Source organism: Bos indicus, chromosome 1, assembly GCF_029378745.1.
Source record: "Bos indicus isolate NIAB-ARS_2022 breed Sahiwal x Tharparkar chromosome 1, NIAB-ARS_B.indTharparkar_mat_pri_1.0, whole genome shotgun sequence".
In the NCBI taxonomy this organism is placed as follows: Eukaryota; Metazoa; Chordata; class Mammalia; order Artiodactyla; family Bovidae; genus Bos; species Bos indicus.
Window position 1 is genome coordinate 10,372,010 of NC_091760.1, and position 21,708 is coordinate 10,393,717.

Consider the following 21,708-nt stretch of genomic DNA (forward strand, 5'->3'; position numbering starts at 1 on the left):
GGGAAGATACCCTCAAGGAGGAAACAGCAACCCACTTCAGTATTCTTGCCTGGAAAATCCCATGGACAGAGGAACCTGTCGGGCTACATTCCAATGGGTCACAAACGAGTCAGACACAACTAAAGCGACTGAGCACACTTGCACGAGCTACATTTTTTCTCAAGAAGCTTCTGAAAGATTGGATCCAGTAAAACTAGAAAAGAGAAGAATATGAGATTCAGGAAATAGATAATCTTACACAGAAAAGCAGGGAATGGAGTTTCCCTATCGATACATGTGCTGGTTCCTTATCATTGGATATGATGTGGTTTTTAATTGTTGACAAATACTAAAAATTCTCCAATCATCCTTTTTGTTTATAATATTTATATAAATTCCTAAAAACAATCATTCTGTGTAAAAACTCTTTTTCTGTGTTGCCTAATTTCTTAGTGTCTTCTGACTACAATTTCCAACTGCTGGGTGGGACTGAAGGAGGTTTCCCACTTCCTCTTTGAACACTTTACATGCTCCAGAAATTAATTGCTCAGTAGAAGAAGATAGACTTCTGGATAAATTGGCATAATTATGTCAGGAAGAACACAGGAAGCTATGCATCTAAGTGAGAATCTTTCTACAAATTCTTCAGGTTTGTTCAGTGATAAGCTTGAGAGCAATCAGGACCCACAGTTCCCCCACTCATTTCAGTCAACTTGCTATTTTCATATGTCTTGCTGTATTATTGAGAATGCACCCAAGTTGTCTTATGCTTGTGTGCGCACACATACATTATTAAAGGAATTAAATTCAGATGTGTCTCAAAGTTTAAAACCATATGTCTAAATTCAATAATTAGGAGCCAGAAATGGCACATTAATTTTTCCTAAATAAAATTAAATATGGCCTTAAGCTTTACAGACTACCATATGTAAGAAATCTAAACACTTAGCTTCAAGGTCTGACAATGATAATGAAAAAAGTTTCTCTTAGGGTTATTTTGTCATATAGAGTGGGGCTTAGTTGATGGTTCTGAAAATAAATTGTCAGGCTTTGTATTTAAAAATCGCTTCACTAGCTGGTTGCTGGCTCCTCTTGTAAAGTGCTCAGCACTCATTTGCAAGGACAGGATTTGTCACAAAGAATAAGCATACAGGAATAGCATAAAGAAAAGGCAGAAGGAAGGTGTCAAGCCAAGAGCTGAAGTTGCAAGCTAAGGGCTTGTCTCTTGGTTATATCAGCCTGTGGTCAAATAATCCCAGGTTTTTTGCTCTATGCTGTGCTTTCTACAAGTCTCAGTCCTAATGAATATGCCAATATGGGAAAGCCCCACAGTGAAAGACCCTGACTCTAGAAAGGCAGTCAGATCAACTGTCCGTGTGCTCTTTCCTTCAGTTATTTAACTTCATCAGAAATTGTAAAATGAACAATCTTACAATTGACAAGATGTAAAGATGACAAGTTGTAAAGACGATTTTTAAAAATGTATCATTATTAGACCAACTCTACGGGATGAAGCAAGTCATTGTAAACTTGTTAAAAATTAAAAAGGAAAAAGTCTCTATTTACAAACTAATCCAAGTCTAATTCCCTTTTTTAGCATGAAACTAAAGCTTTCCTTTTGTTCTTTTATCACAAATGAAGCATATAAAATATATTAGAATTTAGAAAAAACAATGGACAAGAGTATGTGAACCAAGCCATTTTTCATCTCCCTTTGTACATAAAACTTAGACAAAATAACAAACCAGAATTTTCCATACCCTACTCCTAAGTCCACAGAAATAGTGTCAAGGTATATGTTAAAACTTTGGGTAGACTTGAATACAATTTCATAAGCCCTTATGTGTGCAGTTATTTGACAATTGTAACTGCCTTTAGATTTCCCAAAATCTCACATACTATTCAGAGAAACAAGTCCTTAATCATTTTTTGTCTCTTACAAGCAAGATTTTTCAGCATTTGATAATGGCTGTGATTAGAATTAGGGTAGCCACTACATACTTCCAGGTCAGATGGGTGCGACCTTCTCTTTCTTTGGAGGCATATATGGGATTGAACCTTTAGGAGATAGCAAATTAACTTCATACAGTTCTCAGTTTTGATGTAAATTTTAAAAACCAAATTATTTTTCATATGTTTCTGTTTTCTCACTATTAATAAAACATTTGAAGAAAGTTATTGGCAAAGAATAGCATAATACAAATAAAAACATTGAAAAAAGAGAAAACAGAAATAAAAGAAGAAAAGCAATTACACTACTCTTTAAATTTTATTTTTTTATTTTTTATTTTATTTTTTAACTTTACAATATTGTATTGGTTTTGCCATGTATCAACCTGAATCCGCCACAGGTATACACGTGTTCCCCATCCTGAACCCTCCTCCCTCCTACCTCCCTGTACCATCCCTCTGGGGCGTCCCAGTGCACCAGCCCCAAGCATCCAGTATCGTGCATCGAACCTGGACTGGCGACTCGTTTCATATATGATATTAACTTAGCATTGATATAAGCCTAACTATGGGCTTCCTAGATAGCTCAGTGGTAAAGAACTCGCCTGCCAATTCAGGAGATGTGAATTCAGTCCCTGGGTTGGGAAGATCCCCTGGAGGAGGAAATGACAACCCACTTCGGTATTATTGCCTGGAAACTTCCATGGACAGAGGAGCCTGGTGGGCAACAGTCCATGGGGCCACAAAAAGAGTCAGACACGACTTAGCAACTAAACAACAATGCCTCTTAGAGTGAACAGGCAAATCTGTTATATCATAAATTTCTTTACATGAGAGAGAGAGAAGTATATTCATTCCTCAATCATACTAAGGCTTCAGGTATCCTTAATGCTTATGTGCATTCTCTCCTGCGATATGAAGTTGAAGCTATAGAATGAAACAATGCAGAATGTTCAAGAAAGCAGTGTTACAACACATCCAGCTCTGGTTCTAAGTGGCTTGGCTGGGAAGTCCAAAGCTGTGCATTAGAATACAGTCCAGTGAAGGTGAATCTATTATATACTCAAGCACTGAAACTGAAATATGTAGCCTTCATATCAGAATTTGATCCAAATGTTGCATGTAAATTACTTAGAAAGGTGACCATATAATTTATGTCCTAAATTAGCTTCTGAAAATGTCCTCTTTTTTCACCAGGATTTTGGTAGAAGCTATATGCCAGACAGATTAAGAGATTAATAATTATCTAGGACTGGATTAATTGCTATGTTCTCTTGTTTACCATAATCATAAGGGATTTGATTTAGGTCATACATGAATAGTCTAGTGGTTTTCCCTACTTTCTTCGATTTAAGTCTTAATTTGGCAATAAGGAGTTGATGGTCTGAGCCACAGTCAGCTCCTGGTCTTGTTTTTGCTGACTGTATAGAGCTTCTCCATCTTTGGCGGCAAAGAATATAATCAATCTGATTTCGGTGTTGACCATCTGGTGATGTCCACGTATAGAGTCTTCTCTTGTGTTGTTGGAAGAGGGTGTTTATTTGACCAGTGCATTTTCTTGGCAAAACTCTAACAGTCTTTGCCCTGCTTCATTCCATATTCCAAGGCCAAATTTGCCTGCTACTCCAGGTGTTTCTTGACTTCCTACTTTTGCATTCCAGTCCCCTATAATGAAAAGGACATCTTTTTTGAGTGTTAGTTCTAAAAGGTCTTGTAGGTCTTCATAGAACCGTTCAACTTCAGCTTCTTCAGCATTACTTGTTGGGGCATAGACTTGGATTACTGTGATATTGAATGGTTTGCCTTGGAAACGCACAGAGATCATTCTGTCGTTTTTGAGATTGCATCCAAGTACTGCATTTCGGACTCTTTTGCTGACCATGATGGCTACTCCATTTCTTCTAAGGGATTCCTGCCCGCAGTAGTAAATGTAATGGTCATCTGAGTTAAATTCACCCATTCCAGTTCATTTTAGTTCACTGATTCCTAGAATGTCAATGTTCACTCTTGCCCATCTCTTGTTAAATCCCTTATGATTATACAGTGGAAGTGAGAAACAGATTTAAGGGACTAGATCTCATTGATAGAGTGCCTAATGAACTATGGACTGAGGTTTGTGACATTGTACAGGAGACAGGGATCAAGACCAGCCCCATGGAAAAGAAATGCAAAAAAGCAAAATGGCTGTCTGGGGAGGCCTCACAAATAGCTGTGAAAAGAAGAGAAGTGAAAAGCAAAGAAGAAAAGGAAAGATATAAGCATCTGAATGCAGAGTTCCAAAGAATAACAAGGAGAGATAAGAAAGCCTTCCTCAGCTATCAATGCAAAGAAATACAGGGAAACAAGAGAATGGGAAAGACTAAAGATCTCTTCAAGAAAATCAGAGCTACCAAAGGAACATTTGATGCAAAGATGGGCTTGATAAAGGACAGAAATGTTATGGACCTAACAGAAACAGAAGATATTAAGAAGAGGTGGCAAGAATACACAAAAGAACTGTACAAAAAAGATCTTCAAGACCAAGATAATCATGATGGTGTGATCACTCACCTAGAGCCAGACATCCTGGAATGTGAAGTCAAGTGGGCCTTAGAAAGCATCACTATGAACAAAGCTAGTGGAGGCGATGGAATTCCAGTGGAGCTATTTCAAATCCTGAAAGATGATGCTGTGAAAGTGCTGCACTCAGTATGCCAGCAAATTTGGAAAACTCAGCAGTGGCCACAGGACTGGAAAAGGTGAGTTTTCATTCCAATCCCAAAGAAAGGCAATGCCAAAGAATGCTCAAACTACCGCACAATTGCACTCATCTCGCATGCTAGCAAAATAATGCTCAAAATTCTCCGAGCCAGGCTTCAGCAATACTTGAACCGTGAACAACCAGATGTTCAAGCTGGTTTTAGAAAAGGCAGAGGAACCAGAGATCAAATTGCCAACATCCGCTGGATCATGGAAAAAGCAAGAGAGTTCCAGAAAAAACATCTATTTCTGCTTTATTGACTATGCCAAAGCCTTTGACTGTGTGGATCACAATAAACTGTTGAAAATTCTGAAAGAGATGAATACCAGACTGCCTGACCTACCTCTTTTTTTTTTTTCCATTCATAAAACTTTTATTCCACTTACATGAACTTAATACACGTGTTCTTAACAATTATGCTTGGATTGTTCATGAAAATCTCATAAGACATTAAACAAAAATATGGAATGCTTCACGAATTTGCATGTCATCCTTGCGCAGGGGCCATGCTGACCTACCTCTTGAGAAACCTACATGCAGGTCAGGAAGCAACAGTTAGAACTGGATATGGAACAACAGACTGGTGCCAAATAGGAAAAGGAGTACATCAAGGCTGTATATTGTCACCCTGCTTATTTAACTTCTATGCAGAGTACATCATGAGAAACGCTGGGCTGGAAGAAGCACAAGCTGGAATCAAGACTGCCGAGAGAAGTATCAATAACCTCAGATATGCAGATGATACCACCCTTATGACAGAAAGTGAAGAGGAACTAAAAAGCCTCTTGAGGAAAGTGAAAGTGGAGAGTGAAAATGTTGGCTTAAAGCTCAACATTCAGAAAATGAAGATCATGGCATCTGATCCCATCACTTCATGGGAAATAGATGGGGAAACAGTGGAAACAGTGTCAGACTTTATTTTTGGGGGCTCCAAAATCACTGCGGATGGTGACTGCAGCCATGAAATTAAAAGATGCTTACTCCTTGGAAGAAAAGTTATGACCAACCTAGATAGCATATTCAAAAGCAGGGACATTACTTTGCCAGCAAAGATCCGTCTAGTCAAGGCTATGGTTTTTCCTGTGGTCATGTATGGATGTGAAAATTGGACTGTGAAGAAAGCTGAACGCCGAAGAATTGATGCTTTTGAACTGTGGTGTTGGAGAAGACTCTTGAGAGTTCCTTAGACTGCAAGGAGATCCAACCAGTCCATTATGAAGGAGATCAGCCCTGGGATTTCTTTGGAAGGAATGAAGCTAAAGCTGAAACTCCAGTACTTTGGCCACCTCATGCGAAGAGTTGACTCATTGGAAAAGACTCTGATGCTGGGAGGGATTGGGGGCAGGAGGAGAAGGGGACGACACAGGATGAGATAGCTGAATGGCATCACTGACTCAAGGGACATGAGTCTGAGTGAACTCCGGGAGTTGGTGATGGACAGGGAGGCCTGGCATGCTGTGATTCATGGGGTCGCAAAGAGTCGGACATGACTGAGAGACTGAACTGAACTGAACTTGTTTACCAGGGACAATAGTTGAAGTTTTAAATTTGGAAAGCAAGCACTGTGTGAAATCCCAGGACAGGTGAACACAATCAGCCTCTTAGGAAATAAATTATATCTTCTCCAGCTCCTGCATTCCCGTTTAAATGAAGACTCAAAGTTCTTCACCTTGGGGCATGACAAACATGGTTTCAGTCTGAAAAAGTACCAAAGCATCTGCTGCCAGTTGCACACAAGACACTTCAAAAACCTCAGTCATACAATAGAACAAGTACCAAGTTCTAAGAACGTGATCTCGCCACATGCCTGCAAAACTTTTGCACTGCAAAAGGCAGTTTTATGAAACTGATCAAATAAATCATCTAGAAAGTGACTGGAACTAGACAGCAAGCAAGCAAGTTGGTGTCTCTTCTTATAAGGGCACTAATTCCATCATGAGTGTCCCACCCCATAACCTTCTCAACTAATTATCTTCCAAAGACCCCATGTACAATTATTATCACACTGGAGGTTAGGGCTTCAGCATATGAATTTGAGGGAGACACGAACATGCAGTCCATAACAGTTACCAAACTGAGAATCTAGGCAAGGTAAAACCAGAGTTAAAACCAAGTACTAACAAGCAGGGGAACTAAAGAGTCTCTTGATGAAGGTGAAAGAAGAGAATGAAAGACCTGACTTCAAACTCATCATTCAGAAAACTAAGATCATGGCATTCAATCCCATCAACCCATGGTAAATATATAGGGAAAAAATGGAAACAGTAACAGACTTTATTTTGTTGGGCTCCAAAATCACTGCAGAAGGTGACTAGAGAAAGGAAATTGAAAGACGCTTTCTCCTTGGAAGCTATGAAAAATCTAGGCAGTGTATTAAAAAACAGAGACATCACTTTGTCAACAAAGGTCCATACAGTCAAAGCTATGGTTTTTCCAGTAGTCATGTATGGATGTGAAAGCTGGACCATAAAGAAGGCTGAGCACCAAAGAATTGGTGCTTTTCAACTGTGGCGTTGGAGAAGACTCTTGAGAGTCCCTTGGACTACAAGGAGATCAAACCAGTTAATCCTAAAGGAAATCAGTCCTGAATATTCATTGCAAGGACTGATGCTGAAGCTGAAGCTCCAATACTTTGGCCACCTGATGCAAAGAATTGACTCATTGGAAAAGACCCTGATGTTGGGAAAGATTGAGAGCAGGAGGAGAAGGGGGTGACAGAAGATGAGATGGTCGAATGCCATCACTGACTCAACCGACATGCATTTGAGCAAACTCCTGGAGATGGTGAAGGACAGGGAAGCCTGGTGTGCTGCAGTCCATGGGGTCGAAAGGAGTCAGACATGACTTAGCAACTGAAGAAGAACAATAACAAGCAGAAACATAGAAGCAAATGTGAACAGACAGAATGAAAATGTGTGTGACAAGAAAACCTATTAATTAAGGTATCTGGGTCAATTAAATCTACTTTCAGAGGAGAATGAAACATATTTCTGGGTCCTGAGGAACCATTATATCTTACTTTAGGGTCTGTTCCTAATCTGACTGATTACCTGTTTTTCAGGAGGTGGATTACTATTTCCCTCTCTTTTGCTGCATATTCTTAATGTTTGTTCATATTAATAATGTGAATTTGCTAATGATCACATCACATTCCAGAGGCACCTTTAGGAATTTTTTGGATGAGTGTTTGTTTATGTCCCCATCTGGCATGAAGCTTCTTAAGGACAAGAACTTATTTCTTACATGACATTAGCAACCAATGGCATACTGTGATATCATGGTAATATTTTAGTTATTTACCGAAATTTTTCCTTTCCTCTTATACCTTTCTCACACTAGATCTCACATTTTCTCTAGCTTCAACCTCTATAAATCAAACTTTTCTTCTTCTAACCATGTCATTGTAGCTTTCAAAATTTCTTCTCTCAAATTTTACATATTTTACATTTAGAGTTTTTATACACCACTTGAGGTTTTCTTAAACTATGTTTTAAAGGGGAATTTGGATTTCTTAGGATCTGTTTTGTTTTGTTGTTTTTTTTTTTTAAATTTCTGGGAAGTCATAAGTGGAATAACAAGCATTTTATGTTGCTTTCTTCAAGGACATAATATTCTTAAGAAGCATTATGAAAAATTAAGATTTTGCCTTTGACTATGTGGGCAATTTTGCCTCAGATTCCATCATGAAATGCCATCATATAGTGTTAATTCCTGGCAGGCTCTTCTCTTGAGAAAATGATCATTATGTATTAAAAGAAAGACACACTTCATATATTTTATATATATATATATACATATTTTTTTTTCTGTGTCTTCTGTGAGACATGCTTACCTTGAAAGAAAGAAACCAAAGCTTTCTTTCTATTTTGCAGTTGAGCTGTGCTGGGACAAAATCACGGTATTTTAGCTAAATATTTCTGTAATATTTTTCTGATTATAAGCTATATCTTCTCATTATGGAATATTTGGAAAATATGAAAACTATGCAATGGAAAATAAAAATCACTTGAACTTAGTTATAAATAGCATTGACATTTCAGGGAATTTCCTTTCAGTCTCTCTCTGTGTGTATAAATATAGCTTACCTCACTTGTGCATTCACTTCTCTGTTTTGCCATTTTGCATAGCCTTATATTAATAGTGTTTCCATATCATTAAAATCATCAAAAGTATCATCTCTAAAGAATGTACAATGCTACATTGATGGTCATTTTCTTTGGTAGCAGTTTTATTGAGATGTATTTTAAATACTTATATTCATATAATTCACCCATTTAAATTATACAATTCAATGGTTTTTAGTGTGGTTACAGAGTTGTGCAACCATGACCACAACTAATTCTAGAATAGTTTTACTACTCCATCAAAAGAAAAAATACCTTTTAGTTATAGCCTCCAATTCCCCTAGCTCTCCCGTCCTAGATAACCATTGACCTGCTTTGTGTATAGATACGTCTCTTGGATATTTTTTTATAAATAGAACCATATATTGTGTGATCTTTCTAACTGGCTTCCTTCAGCTTTCATACTGTGTTCAATATTCATCCAGTTTGTAGTGTGTATTAGCACTTCATTCCTTTTTATGGCCAAACAATACCCCATTGTAGTGGCTATGTTTTTAAGGTAAGTCTTCATAAAACAAGGATATTGATTCTAGGCTTGTCACAATTTGTTTATGGAGTTTTACGCAGTGAAAAGGATCACTTGTTTAAACTTTACAGTAAGATACATTGATTTTTTTTTTTCTATTTTTAGATCTCCTTTCTTCCCCATTCATTCAGCAAAGTATTTACTTACAGAGTATAAAATATCAGGCTTTGTACAAACTTTGTGAAAATAATGCAAACAAAACTGACACAGCTGCTGCCTTTACAATCCTGTGAGGAGCCCAGCTGTAACAGATAGACCTCCAAACAAAGATAGACTCAAAATTTAAACTGAGATAAGAAGGAGCACCAACTTCAGCCGCAGTTTACAGGACCCTGTGAAGTGAAAGTCACTCAGTTGTTTGCAATTCTTTGCAACCCCATGGACTGCAGACTACCAGGCTCCTCTGTCCATGGGTTTTCCAGAGAAGAGTGCTAGAGTGGGGAACCATTCCTTTCTCCAGAGGATCTTCCCCACCCAGGGTTCAAACCCAGGTCTCCTGCCTGCCCCACGTCTCCTGCATTGCCGGCAGATTATTTACTGTCTAAACCACCAAGGAAGGCTTCATCAGGACCATGAAAGTCAAAGTGAAAGGGAAACTCACTCAGTTGTGTCCCACTCTTTGCGATCTCATGGACTGTACAGTCCAAGGAATTCTCCAGGCCAGAATACTGGAGTGGGTAGCCTTTCCCTTCTCCAGGGGATCTTCCCAACTCAGGGATCGAACCCAGGTTTTCCACAATGCAGGTGGATTATTTACCAGCTGAGCCACAAGGGAAGCCCATCAGGGGCCATGCTGCTGCTGCTGCTGCTGCTAAGTCCTTTCAGTCGTGTTTGACTCTGTGCGACCCCATAGATGGCAGCCCACCAGGCTCCCCCGTCCCTGGGATTCTCCAGGCAAGAATACTGGAGTGGGTTGCCATTTCCTTCTCCAATGCATGAAAGGAAAAGCGAAAGTGAAGTCGCTCAGTCGTGTCCGACTCTTCGTGACCCCGTGGACTTCAGCCTACCAGGCGTCTCCATGGATGGTATTTTTCAGGCAAAAGTACTGGCCATGCTGATGCTGCTGCTCCTGCTAAGTCGCTTCAGTCATGTCCGACTCTGTGCGACCCCATAGACAGCAGCCCACTAGGCTCCTCTGTCCCTGGGATTCTCCAGACAAGAATACTGGAGTGGGTTGCCATTTCCTTCTCCAATGCATGATAGTGAAAAGTGAAAGTGAAGTCGCTCAGTCTTGCCCGACTCTTAGCGACCCCATGGACTGGAGCCTACCAGGCTCCTCCGTCCATGGGATTTTCCAGGCAAGAGTACTGGAGATCAGATCAGATCAGTCGCTCAGTCGTGTCCGACTCTTTGCGACCCCATGAATCACAGCACGCCAGGCCTCCCTGTCCATCAACAACTCCCGGAGTTCACTGAGACTCAGGTCCATCGAGTCAGTGATGCAGTCACCATCTGTAGTGATTTTGGAGCCCTGAAAAATAAAGTCTGACACTGTTTCCACTGTTTCCCCATCTATTTCCCATGAAGTGATGGGACCAGATGCCATGATCTTCGTTTTCTGAATGTTGAGCTTTAAGCCAACATTTTCACTCTCTTGTTTCACTTTCATCAAGAGGCTTTTGAGTTCCTCTTCACTTTCTGCCATAAGGGTGGTGTCATCTGCACATCTGAGGTTATTGATATTTCTCCCAGCAATCTTGATTCCAGCTTGTGTCTTCCAGTCCAGCATTTCTCATGATGTACTCTGCATATAAGTTAAATAAACAGGGCGACAATATACAGCCTTGAGGAACTCCTTTTCCTATTTGGAACCAGTCTGTTGTTCCATGTCCAGTTCTAACTGTTGCTTCCTGACCTGCATACAAATTTCTCAAGAGGCAGATCAGGTGGTCTGGTATTCCTATCTCTTTCAGAATTTTCCACAGTTTATTGTGATCCACTCAGTCAAAGGCTTTGGCATAGTCAATAAAGCAGAAATAGATGTTTTTCTGGAACTCTCTTGCGTTTTCCATGATCCAGCGGATGTTGGCAATTTGATCTCTGGTTCCTCTGCCTCTTCTAAAACCAGCTTGAACATCAGGAAGTTCATGGTTCACGTATTGCTGAAGCCTGGCTTGGAGAATTTTGAGCATTACTTTACTAGCATGTGAGATGAGTGCAATTGTGCGGTAGTTTGAGCATTCTTTGGCATTGCCTTTCTTTGGGATTGGAATGAAAACTCACCTTTTCCAGTCCTGTGGCCACTTCTGAGTTTTCCAAATTTGCTGGCATATTGTGTGCAGCACTTTCATGGCATCATCTTTCAGGATTTGGAATAGCTCCACTGGAATTTCATCACCTCCACTAGCTTTGTTCGTAGTGATGCTTTCTAAGGCCCACTTGACTTCACATTCCAGGATGTCTGGCTCTAGGTCAGTGATCACACCATCGTGATTATCTGGGTCGTGAAGATCTTTTTTGTACAGTTCTTATGTGTATTCTTGCCATCTCTTCCTAATATCTTTTGCTTCTGTTAGGTCCATACCATTTCTGTCCTTTATCAAGCCCATCTTTGCATCAAATGTTCCTTTGATATCTCTGATTTTCTTGAAGAGATCCCTAGTCTTTTCCATTCTGTTGTTTTCCTCTATTTCTTTGCATTGATCGCTGAAGAAGGCTTTCTTATCTCTTCTTGCTATTTTTGGAACTCTGCATTCAGATGTTTATATCTTTCCTTTTCTCCTTTGCTTTTTGCTTCTCTTCATTTCACAGCTATTTGTGAGGCCTCCCCAGACAGCCATTCTGCTTTTTTTGCATTTCTTTTCCATGGGAATGGTCTTGATCCCTGTCTCCTGTACTGGAGATAGCTGCAGTCAAACAAAACTGGGTCTATTGTTGTTATGAAGGAGAACACACACCAGGTGGAGCCATAGAGCACGTCAGTGAGTGTGTTGGAGGTAGGAATTGTAGAAGTAGGGCTTACATTACATGATTTTGGAGACAGTTCAAGAAAGCATAATTTTGCTCTGAATTGAATGCTGTCAGAAAATTACAGCAACTCTATGATGGGGATACCTCAACAAAATTTTTTATCTAGAGACTGGAGGAATGTGGCTGGGTGAAGCAACACCGGGTAAAGTAGAACCAGTCACTTTCATAGCTGAGGGATGTGTCTGATTGTTTTTATAATTTCGACTGTGTCCTTTTCTTAAAATTCATTTATTTTTAATTGGATTTAATTGGAGGATAATTGCTCTACAATATTGTGTTGGTTTCTGCCATACGTCAACATGAATCAGCCATAGATATACATATGTCCCCTCTTGAACCCCCCTTCCACCTCCCACTCCATTCCACCCCTCTAGGTTGTCACAGGGCCCCACATTTGAGCTCCCTGCATCATACAGTAAATTCCCACTATCTGTCTATTTATATATGGACTGTGTTCTTCATTTTGGCTGTGTTCAAGCCAACATGATTAAGAAGTGCTCTTGTTTTCTTCCATCTCAGGCAGTGTGGTCTTGTCTGATGTGACCTGTGATACTCCTGTGTCTAGCAGAACACCATAGCCCAGCTGTTAGAGCCAGGCCAGGTCAGCTGACACCCACCAAATGTACTCTTGTATTTCTCAATACCCTCTTTTGGCCATGGGTGGACAAAATTGGCCTGTAAGACATGAATATGCAATATTTAGGTCATTATCATTACCATGATTTTGCATGTCGGTCTGGAGAAGGTTGTCTTGGTTGGACTTGGGTTATTCTTTCTTGCTCCTTTTGTTAGATGAGGAGTCAATGAACCGTCTCATGTGACAATGGCTATGCAATAACACAAGATTTTGGAAAAGATCCACTGGCCACTTGCAACTCAGCCAATGACCAGGGGAAAAACTGGTGACTAGTCCTTTTAAAACAACACGAAACAACAGGTAAATTTCCAAACACAGCCAATGAAAACTTGTCCCAACATTCGTCTGGGTCTTTTCTATGGACTTGGTTTGCTTTTTTCCCACTAGTCTTGGATTTTTCTTTTATTTAACTTGATCTATAGTATTTATATCGGAGAAGGCGATGGCACCCCACTCCAGTACTCTTGCCTGGAAAATCTCATGGATGGAGGAGCCTAGTAGGCTGCAGTCCATGGGGTCACTAGGAGTCGGACACAACTGAGCAACTTAACTTTCACTTTTCACTTTCATGCATTGGAGAAGGAAATGGCAACCCACTCCAGTGTTCTTGCTTGGAGAATCCCAGGGACAGGGGAGCCTGGCAGGCTGGCATCTGTGGGGTCACACAGAGTCGGACATGAATGAAGCAACTTAGCAGCAGCAGCAGCATATTATTTATATAAGTGCAGCCAGACATGTTTATCATAAACATAAACTGCCTTTTTGGCTACCTGAAAGGAAATCAAATGCTATGAAATGGCCATGATAACCCTGGCTAACAAATTCAAACTGTTTTGTTGGACTTCCTTGGCAGAAGTTGTGTTCTCATAAACAATAATGATTTAAAGGCGGTGCAGAATCCAGTGGAAATATAAATATTGAAAATCTCAGCTGAAGTGAACTGATTATTGCACTCTTAAAATGGGAAACTTTTCATAGTAGAGTTAAACAGCTGCTGAAAAGTTGGCTGGAGTGTCTCTGAAGAAAACAAACTGAATATTTTAGCCAAGATCGCCCTAGTATTTATTCTTATTCCCAATGGGCTAAACTGTGCTGGTAAGGTTAACGAGTCTGGCTCTGTAATTTGAAAGACTCAGTGTAAAGCGAAATCACAGCCCATTTGTTCAAAAGTTATTAAGAAATTCAAGATGGCAATAGTAGAGCATTAAACCATCCTGAAATTCTAAGGGCAGGACCAGGTGAGATTGAACAAATCCTGTATCAGTGAATGGTTGCAATAACTTTGGTAGAAATATTTTGTTGACATTGAGTCAAGGTCCAATGTTTATAGGACTGAAATCTGAATTCAATGCATGAGGTATTCACCAGGAGGAACCTATAGAAACGAATTTTGGTGGCCATGAGAATGCACTTTGCGGAACTCTAGCTAAAGACAGTGCAATTGACATAGGACCCTTGAGGCTGCTCTCTGAAACCCATTGCCATGCTTGAGTCGACACCATGCTTTCCTAGGTTGTGGCCAGCCAGTGAGTAAGCACTTCAGTGATACTGAGACAGTGCAAATCCTAGGATGCAGGGAACTCTGCCATTTGGTGCCTTTTCTCAATTCCCCAAAGATCTTTTTGAACTTCCCTGCAGGTCAGGGATGGTAGTAAAAGATGCAGTCACACTAGGGTAATTAGCATCCATGGAGAGGACAGGCTCTGAAGAAGCAGAGACAGATGGCAACACCTGATAGCTACAAGCCAGGAGGCCATAATTATCAGAATGAGCCCCAGAGTAGAGGACAGACAAGGGATCATAACCCACTGAAAGTTTTGGAGCTGTTCAACCAGCATATTTGTGCTTCTAGGGGTAAAGTAGACAGGCAGTCAACAAGATGTTGATTGTGATCTAAAACCAAAGGAAGCTCTGAAGAACAGGAAGCTAATCATTGTTTCCCAAAACATCGACTATGTGTAAAGATGTCACAATTCACACATTGAAGAGGCAGAAGAGCCCTGGACCACCATGGTGAGCATATACCATAACTATTCCCCTAAGTCTTAGCCTCAGGGGACCTATGTTCGCCTCCTCGGTGACAGTATGCTGGGAAAGGAAAACATAAAGTCATTTAGAGGAGGACAGGGCTTTCCTGGTGGCTCAAATGGTAAAGAATCTGCCTGCAGTGCAGGAGCCCTGGGTTCGAGTCCTGGGTTGTGAAGATCCCCTGGAAAAGGAAATAGCTACCCAGTCCAGTAGTCTTTCTGGGAGAAATCCACGGACAGAGGAGCCTGGTGGGCTACAGTCCAAGGGGTCGCAAACAAAGAGTTGAATATGACTGAACAACCAACACACACTTAGAGGAGGTGTGTGTTCTCACAGGACAGACACCTATCAGATATTGGTTTGCCTCTCCTGAGCAGAACTTCAGCTAGGACTCCTATCTCGGGGCTTATTGGAAGCCTGATTCACAACCATGGAATCTCACTTGACATAACTAACAACCAGATCATGGAAGCAACCCACAACAATCAACGTCCCCCATGCCATCCAGAGGCAGGTGGCCTCACAGAACACCAGAATAACCTAAAAATGAACCTCCAGCTCTGAGAAATCACTCTCAATAATGGGCTGCATCCTTTAGGACAGAGCCTATCAATTATATCCATGCCTCCAGGAAAGATCTCAATCCATTCTGAGAATAAACAGTTATCAGAACATATTCATAGCTCCCATAACTCCTATTCCTTTCTTATTGCTACAACCTTCCCAAAATTATGGTGCTGTTAGGTAGGACATGCATCACAAACATCTTTGTAAATACTCAAAATTATCTCGCTAGTGTTGAGTCAATATCACTGCCAATTTATCTTTCTGTTATAGACACTAAGCTGCTGTGCTGTGCTCAGTCGTGTTCGACTGTTAGGGACCCTGTGGACTGTAGCCCACCAGGCTTCTCTGTCCATGGAAATCTCCAGGCAAGAGTACTGGCATGGGTTGCCATTTTCTCCTCCAGAGGATCTTCCCAACCCAGGAATCAAATCTGTGTCTCTTGCATCTCCTTCCCTGGCAGGCAAATTCTTTACCACTTGCACCACCTAGGAGAGCCCATAGATACTATACTGAAAAGTGTATTTGTTAAATGCCATAATTATTATATTTATCTTCTGTAGCAATAGAAATGCTTGTAAAAAATTTTAATTTGTTTTCATAAGACTTTCTGTATAGGAAATACTATAGTATTTGAAGTCATGGACTAGCCCCAAATCATGCTCACTTATAGTATAAACATTTGCTCTTCTATCTCTTTTGCTAGCTGGCAGATCTGTGCAAGGACAATTAAATTCACAATTTGAAATGATTTAACTTCTGGGAGTGGCTTCTATATCAGTAACTCAGATCTGCTGTAACATAACCTGCTTGGCAATTTTCAGTTTTTCTTTTGAAGTCAAGTCATCCACAAAGTTAACTTAGAGACACTCAAGAGAGCCCCTAATGGGTCTCCACAGGACCTGGGAGAGTTTCCTCAGACAGGTGAACAATCGTGGCATTCTCCGTCTCCCACACTTAAGGTGTTGCAACAATCGGTAGTGATGTGTAAAAGGAAAGAAGGTAAATAGCAGAGAAATGCCAGGTATGGTCTGTCAGAAGAGTCTCCATAGGAAATAATTTTAATGAAGACCCTAGAACTAAATCAGTTGCTTTCAAAAATTTGCCTCTGCTTCTATAGCTCTTGGATGGATTGAATGTGTGTGTGTGTGTGTGTGTTAAGTCACTTCAGTCCTGTCTGACTTTGTGACACTATGGACTGTAGCCTGCCAGGCTTCCCTGTCCATCACCAACTCACGGATCTTTCTCAAAGTCATGTCCATCAAGTCGGTGATGCCATTCAACCATCTCATCCTCTGTCATCCTCTGCCTTCTCCTTCTGCCTTCTCCTCCTGCCTTCAATTTTTCCCAGTATCAGGGTCTTTTCAGATGAGTCAGTTCTTTGCATCAGGTGGCCAAAGTATTGGAACTTCAGCTTCAGCATCAGTCCTTCCAATGAATATTCAGGGCTGATTTCCTTTAGGATGGACTGGTTGGATCTCCTTGCAGTCCAAGGGACTCTCAAGAGTCTTCTCCAACACCACAGTTCAAAAGCATCAATTCTTTGATGCTCAGCTTTCTTTATGGTCCAATTCTCACATCCATTCATGACTACTGGAAAAGTCATAGCTTTGACTAGATGAACCTTTGTTGGCAAAGTAATGTCTCTGCTTTTTAATATGCTGTCTAGGTTGGTCATAACTTTTCTTCCAAGGAGTAAGCATCTTTTAATTTCATGGCTGCAGTCATCATCTGCAGTGATTTTGGAGCTCCAAAATATAGTCTCTCATGGTTTCCATTGTTTCCCCATCTATTTGCCATGAAGTGATGGGACCGGATGCCATGATCTTAGTTTTCTGAATGTTGAGCTTTAAGCCAACTTTTTCGACTCTTCTCTTTCACTTTCACCAAAAGGCTCTTTAGTTCTTCTTCACTTTCTTCCATAAGGGTGGTGTCATTTGTGTATCTGAGGTTATTGATGTTTCTCCCGGCAATCTTGATTCCAGCTTGTGCTTCATCCAACCCAGCATTTTGCATGACATACTCTGCACAGAAGTTAAATAAGCAGGGTGACAATATACAGCCTTGAGGTACTCCTTTCCCAATTGGGAACCAGTCTGTTGTTCCATATCCAATCCTAACTATTGTTTCTTGACTTACATAGAGATTTCTCAGGAGGCAGGTAAGGTGGTCTGGTATTCTCGTCTCTTGAAGAATTTTCCTCAGTTTGTTGTGATCCATGCAGCCAAAGGCTTTAGCATGGTTAATAAAGCAGAAGAAGATATTTTTCTAGAAATTTCTCGCTTTTTCAATGATCCAGTGAATGTTGGCAATTTGATCTCTTGTTCCTCTGCCTTTACTAAAACCAGCTTGAACATCTGGAAGTTCATGGTTTACATACTGTTGAAGCCTGACTTGGAGAATTTTGAGCATTACTTTGCTATCATGTGAAATGAGTACAATTGTGTGGTACTTTAAACATTATTTGGCATTGCCTTTCTTTGGGATTAAAATGAAAAATGACCTTTTCCTGTCCTGTGGCCACTGCTGAGTTTTCCAAATTTGCTGGCATTTTGAGTGCAGCCCTTTGATAGCATCATCTTTTGAGATTTGAAATAGCTCAACTGGAATTCCATCACCTGCACTACCTTTGTTCTTAGTGATGCTTCCTAAGGCCCACTTGACTTTGCACTTCAGGATGTCTGGCTCTAGGTGAGTGATAACACCATCATGGTTATCTGGATCATGAAGATCTTCTTTGTACAATTCTTTTGTGTATTCTTGCCACCTTTTCTTAATATCTTCTGCTTCTGTTAGATCCATACATTTTTTGTCCTTTATTCTGCCCATGTTTGCATGAAATATTCCCTTGGTATCTCTAATTTTCTTGAAGAGATCTCTAGTGTTTCCCATTCTGTTATTTTCCTATATTTCTTTGCATTGATCACTGAGGAAGGCTTGCTTATCTCTCCTTGCTATTCTTTGGAACTCTAATGGGTATATCTTTCCTTTTCTCCTTTGCCTTTAGCTTCTCTTCTTTTCTTAGCTATTTGTAAGACCTCCTCAGACAAACGTTTTGCCTTTTTGCTTTTCTTTTTTGGGGTATGGTCTTGATCACTGCCTCCTGGACAATGTCACTAACCTCTGTCCATAGTTCTTCAGGCACTCTGTCTATCAGATCTAATCCCTTGAATCTATTTCTCACTTCCACTGTGTAACCTTAAGGGACTTGATTTAGGTTATACCTGAATGGTATAGTGGTTTTCCCTATTTTCTTTGTATGAGTCTGAATTTGGCAATAAAGAGCTCCTGATCTGAGCCACAGTCAGGTCCCAGTCTTGTTTTTGCTGACTGTATAGAGCTTCTCCATCTTTGGCTGCAAAGAATATAATCAATCTAATTTCAGTATTGACCATCTGGTGATGTGCACGTGTAGAATCTTCTCTTGTGTTTTTGGAAGAGGGTGTTGCTATGACCAATATGTTCTCTTGGCAAAACTCTGTTAGCCTTCGCCCTGCTTCATTTTATACTCCAAGGCCTAATTTGCCTCTTAATCCTGTCATCTCTTGACTTCCTACTTTTGCATTCCAGTCCCCTATGATGAAAAGAACATCTTTTGTGGGTGTTAGTTCTAGAAGGTCTTGTAGGTCTTCATAGAACTGTTCAACTTCAGACATATATTAGGTGTATAAATGTACAAATAAGTGAAACATTTAAATCATTTGACTATACCTTTAAGAAATAACTAATCAGTCAGTATGTTAAAAAAAAAAAATACATGTTTTATTCAATTTGCCATCTTGATAAATGATAGAAATTTTCTTAATAAAGAGATATTCATATTCATTATCATGTATGTATATTTATGTTTCTCTAGAGAGCCACTTATACTATCTTTAATTGAAATAACCAACTTCTTTTTCTCCAAAAACAAGAGAAAACTGGAGGATGGATAGTGTGGAGCTTTTGTCTCCACCAAAAAGTGAGCCACCAATATTTGCATTTTAAAAAATCTCCTCGAGTGATTGTTTGTACATTAAAATTTGAGATGTAGCCCCTGTATGGGATAAAAGGATGGGGGAATGAAAGAGTAGTGAGTCAGGAGAGAGAAAAGGGATTTGAATAGAAAATAAAGACTATGGCCAGAAAGACTGATTCTTATGGACTTATTTCAAGTGCTTTACTAGTCTGAGTAAGATATTATTGAGAAAGGCAGATTCTACAATATCCTTCAAAACCCACCTCGAAGTTATCAGCTCTAATTGGCACCTCTAATATATGTTCAACTGTCAAGACTTTAGTAGAGACAGAATTCTATTTTTAAAAAATATAAGTCCTATGGGACATTTTATTTAGGAATAAACCAGAAAATATCAAAAGAAGTAGGAAGTTTCATTGAAACTCTTGCTATTGGTTTGAATGATTGCAAGAAAAAAAGAAAAACAGCATGATCATGAAATGCAAGACAAAGGTAGCAGATATTCTATTCATGGGAATCTAAATATTGGTTTTCATGCTCTTTACATCTTTCTGAAAGAATCAAAATCTAAGATGGTGAGTCTACACTAGTCAAAAACAGACTCGGGGAGAAACACATGCAAATACGGAGTTAACTCAGGCTTCTTGGGTAATGTAGTGTTCATCCCACTGCCATGTGAAGTGGTTCCACCAACATACATTGTACCATGTTGGTGATCACTTTAAAATTTGTTATTCAGTGGCTCAGTCATGTCCCATTCTTTGCGACCCCGTGGACTGCAGCATGCCAGGCTTCCCTGTCCCTCACCATCTCCCAGAGCTTGCTCCAACTCATGTCCATTGAGTCAATGATGCCATCCAACTGTCTCATCCTTTGTGGCCCCCTTCTCCTGCCCTCAGTCTTCCCCATCACCAGGATCTTTTACAAATGAGTAAGTTCTTTGCATCAGGTGGCCAAAATATTGGAGCTTCAGCATCAGCCCTACCAATGAATATTGAGGGTTAATTTCCTTTAGGGTTGAAAAAGAGGGTGACTGAAAAAACAGATTTATGTTCACATCAACTCTGGGCCATGAGGCTGGAGAGGGCCTGGGGGAAAGGCTGCATTATGACATTTTTAAGTCCCGGGAACCTTTGCCTTTGTGGTCCCTTTTCTCCATAAAAGAATATTAAAAATTATATTTTATGACTATATTTAACCCAGGCTGAATTCATTATTGTATGTATTAGTATACTTAGATTTTTCATGTGACTCAAAACAAAGTAAACATTCCCTGAAAGTGTCATGGGCCCTCAGCACTGTGTCTATTCTACCTGTTGGGTAAGTCAGAGGAAATAGCAGTGATCAGAGAAACAAATACAGTGAGAGAAGACCCAAAGTCCCAGATGAAAACATCTTATTGCTCAGGGAGAACACAAGAAAGATTGCTTTTAAGACAAGAAAGGACATAAAGAGAGATGAGGGCTTCCCCAGTGGTCTAGTGGTTAAGAACCCACCTGCCAATGCAAGGGACATGGGTTCGATCCCTGGTCAGGGAAGATACCACATGTCATAGAGCAATAAAGCCCATGTACCACAACTACTGAGCTTGCTAACAATAGTCTAAAAATTACTCCCAAATTAGGGTGATCTAAAAATTCAAATTCAGCTCTAACCTATTGTTTTTAAATTGAAGAAACTTCAGAAAATCACTACACCATTCAGGTAAAACCTAAATCAAATCTCTTATGATTATATAGTGAAAGTGACAAATAGATTCAAGGGATTAGATCTAGACAGAGTGCCTGAAGAACTATGGACAAAGGTTCATAACATTGTACAGAAGGCAGTGATCAAAACCATCCCCAAGAAAAATAAATGCAAAAATGCAAACTGGTTGTCTCTGGAGGCCTTACAAATAGCTCAGAAAAGAAGAGAAATGAAAGGCAAAGGAGAAAAGGAAAGATATACCCATCTGAATTCAGAGTTTCAAAGAATAGCTAGGAGAGATAAGAAAGCCTTCCTAAGTGAACAGTGCAAAGAACCAGAGGAAAACAATAGAATGGGAAAGACTAGAGATTTTTTCAAGAAAATCAGAGATACCAAGGGAACATTTCATGTAAAGATGGACACAATAGAAGACAGAAACTGTATGGACCTAATAGAAGCAGAAGATATTAAAAAGAGATCACTTCAGTCATGTCCGACTCTGTGTGACCCCATAGACAGCAGCCCACCAGGCTTCCCCATCCC

At 40.1% G+C, this 21,708-nt stretch overlaps 1 pseudogene; it reads right to left on the bottom strand.

Moving 5' to 3' along the window:
* Positions 1–5,125: 5,125 nt before the first annotated feature.
* LOC139185305 (U6 spliceosomal RNA) lies at positions 5,126–5,187 on the bottom strand (annotated as a pseudogene).
* Between the last annotated feature and the right edge of the window lie 16,521 nt (positions 5,188–21,708).